At 34.2% G+C, this 3057-nt stretch overlaps 1 non-coding gene across 1 annotated transcript; it reads right to left on the bottom strand.

Annotated features, from left to right (window-relative positions):
- Nucleotides 1-2684: 2684 nt before the first annotated feature.
- TRNAG-CCC (transfer RNA glycine (anticodon CCC)) lies at nucleotides 2685-2757 on the bottom strand. The gene has a single exon. It is a non-coding gene; the product is annotated as a tRNA-Gly (tRNA).
- Nucleotides 2758-3057: the final 300 nt, after the last annotated feature.

The raw sequence follows: 3057 nt of genomic DNA, 5'->3' as shown, positions 1-3057 counted from the left end.
GGCTGGGCCCGTGAGCCATGGCCGCTGAGGGTGCACGTCCGGAGGCTATGCTACGCAAGGTGAGAGGCCCACGTACCGCAAAAAAAAAAAAAAAAGTAAAGTAACTAACCAGAACCAGAGTTCTTAGGTCCTCTAGTAATTGAGTGTCCTTTTTTACTGATGTCCAACACTTCTAAAGCTCTTGGGAAAACATAAAAAATTGTGGTTACTCTTCTCTAGTGACACTTTAAAACTAAAATTATAATTGAAGGCTCCTTGAACAAAATATACTGCAATATAGAGATAATGCAGTCTAAGGAACAAATTGCAGGACCCTGATAAGTTTAACTGATTTTGAAGATCTGTCTAAATTTTAACTCATGCATGTCTTACTTAATCCCATTGTTTCTGCCATTAGAAATTAGAGTTTAATAAACTGCAATACACATATATATTTTTACATGAAGGATTCTAGTTTCTAATTTCATTTTTCTGATCTCAAAAAAATTCAACTCAAAAAGCAGGGTAAAAGTCTTCAGCTATTGCCTCAAGGTTAGCTTTATCCTGTTGAGCTGAGAAAGGACAAGATTTAGATTTGTCTGCTTATAATAGATATTTTTTAGGGCATGGTACTATCCCAGATAAGGTGTTGAAATACCATGGCAGAAACATATAAAATCTAAGCTTTAAACCACAGTAGATTTAAAGAACAAAAAGTTGTAGTATTATTCTATAATGTCTGTACTTCATCTGATATTAATTTTAAGAATTCCTTCAAATCACTTAATAATTTGTCACCATTAACTTTACAAACCTTATATCTATCCTCACTGTAATATCCTATCTTGAGAGGCAGGGGTGCCTCCTAGATTAGAGGGTGGACAAAGCAAAATTCTTCTGAAGGTGATCCTGGCTTATTTGGCTCTAGTAGTCACAACTTTAATAGGAATCCAGTAAACTGAAATACCCATTTAAGTTCCCAAATCAGTGACCTGTCCAAATGAGCATTATAACTGAAATACCCTGAAGAGCAGTTCTAACTAATGAAATGTGTTTTAAGACTAAGAATGGCATTTAATCTGTCCTGTATGTCTCTCAATTTTGTCAGTTTTTGTTGTTTTTTACATCATGGTTGTATGAAATAACCATTTTTTTCCAGGGTATATAGGATATCCTAAAGCTTTACAGATTTTTAAAGATGAGGATTTGAAAAGCTTCCAGTAGTTTTTGTTAAAATGCTATCTTCTCAGTAAAATAACAACTATTGTTTTCACACATCCACATATCACAAGTAGGACAATATGATCGGAGATTGATGTATGATTGCTACCCAACAATCAGCAAAAGGGATAATCTTCACTTGTGAAACTTCAGAGGTACCCTGAAAGTCATTGCCTAAAGTTACTGCATGTGAGTCTTTTTTCCTTGAATTGTGCAGAATAATTGGCTTGTGGCACATATTTGTAGTAGCAGCAAGTGAAATGGTATAATGACTGCAGAGAAAGTGATCTTGAAATACAAGAAAAAACAAATTTTCTTCTTCCACTTTATTGCCCAGCTATTTGGGTCAGGAGGTTGCTGTGATAGATCTCTATGCCAGGCCAAGAATGGCCAATTGAAATAGAGTTCTCAAAGAGTTTAAATATATAGATTGTGTATGAGTGCCTATTTTTTTTTTCTCCTCCTTTCCTTTACTATCTTAATGCCCTTTCTACTTCTGAAATAATTCATCTGTTTTGCTTTATGACCAGCTTTAATTCTAGTTGTAGAATGATAGCAACCCTAGAGATTGATAGAAAAGAGCATTGAAATACATTTTTTGAATAAAGACACTTAAAAGCATCTACCCAGCTTAGGGTTGAACTGAATTTCTATGAAAGAAAGTTATTGTTTTATATGCTAATTATGCTAAAACCATTTGATTTTAAAAAGTAAGTCTTAAGTTTCAGAAGTTTCATTTTTGGAGGATACTCCTAAAAAAGGCATATTGAACACAGATGGGAAAATATAAAATATTTCTGAAAGAATTATTCAGTATTATTCAACGTTTAATTTCATGTTTGTTATTGTACCACAAGGATAGCGTCATTCTTGGATTAAAATGTTGGATTTTTGTTAATATACTTAAATCTGTAACCAGTGGTAACACCCTTAGTATTTTTATTATAGATTATATTTTATTTCAATAAACTTTGATATTTAGACCAAAAAGTCTTTCTGCTATATATATTAATCTCATTAAGCTACTTCTCACAAATGTTAAGAGTGGGGAAATGGGGAGTTGACATTAATTCACATTTACTTAGGATTAACTCTTAACATACATGGACCAACTCTTGATAAAGACCGTGCTTTTCCCTCAAGAGACAGTGAACAAAGAAACGATTAACTCTAAATTATATAATAGTTAACTACCTGACCCCAGTGGTAGATTTGTTATATCTGATACTTCTATTCTCTTGGAGGACTAAGTTAGCAAGAACTGAGGAGGGAATATTTTCTCTTTACACCATGCCAATCCTAATATAAAGTTTTTTGTCCAACAGTTTTTTTGTCCAACAAAGTTTTTGTCAGCCAATGTCTGGCATTTCTCTGTGAAAGCTTTCTTTCTTTCTTTTTAAATTAATTATTTAGTTATTTAGGCTGCACCAGGTCTTAGTTGCAGCATGCGGACTTCTTAGCTGCAGTGCACACGTGGGATCTAGTTCCCCGACCAGGGATCGAACCTGAACCCCCTGCATTGGGAGTGCAGAGTCCTACTCACTGGACCACCAGGGAAGTCCCTGTGAAAGCTTTCTTAGACTCCCCAGCCTTCTAGGCAGAATTAATCATTCCACACAGTGTTTTGACGACTTCTCCTCATTTATAGCACTTAAGCTAGACTATGAGCCTTTTAAGAACAGGGATCATGTTTTATTCATCTTGATTTTCTTGGCAATATTACATGATCATTGGCACTTTAAATGAACCTAATATCTACTTAGAGGAATTTTTTTAAATACCTATATTATGTGGTAAGTTATATTGCTTGCCTGTCCTTTAAATAAGATAAGTAAGTTGAGTTATTTAATCAGTTTT

The sequence above is a fragment of the Lipotes vexillifer genome, unplaced genomic scaffold (assembly GCF_000442215.2).
Source record: "Lipotes vexillifer unplaced genomic scaffold, Lipotes_vexillifer_v1.1 scaffold102, whole genome shotgun sequence".
Classification (NCBI taxonomy): domain Eukaryota; kingdom Metazoa; phylum Chordata; class Mammalia; order Artiodactyla; family Lipotidae; genus Lipotes; species Lipotes vexillifer.
Note: the sequence above shows the minus strand (reverse complement) of the source record. Positions and strands in the feature narration are given on the sequence as shown.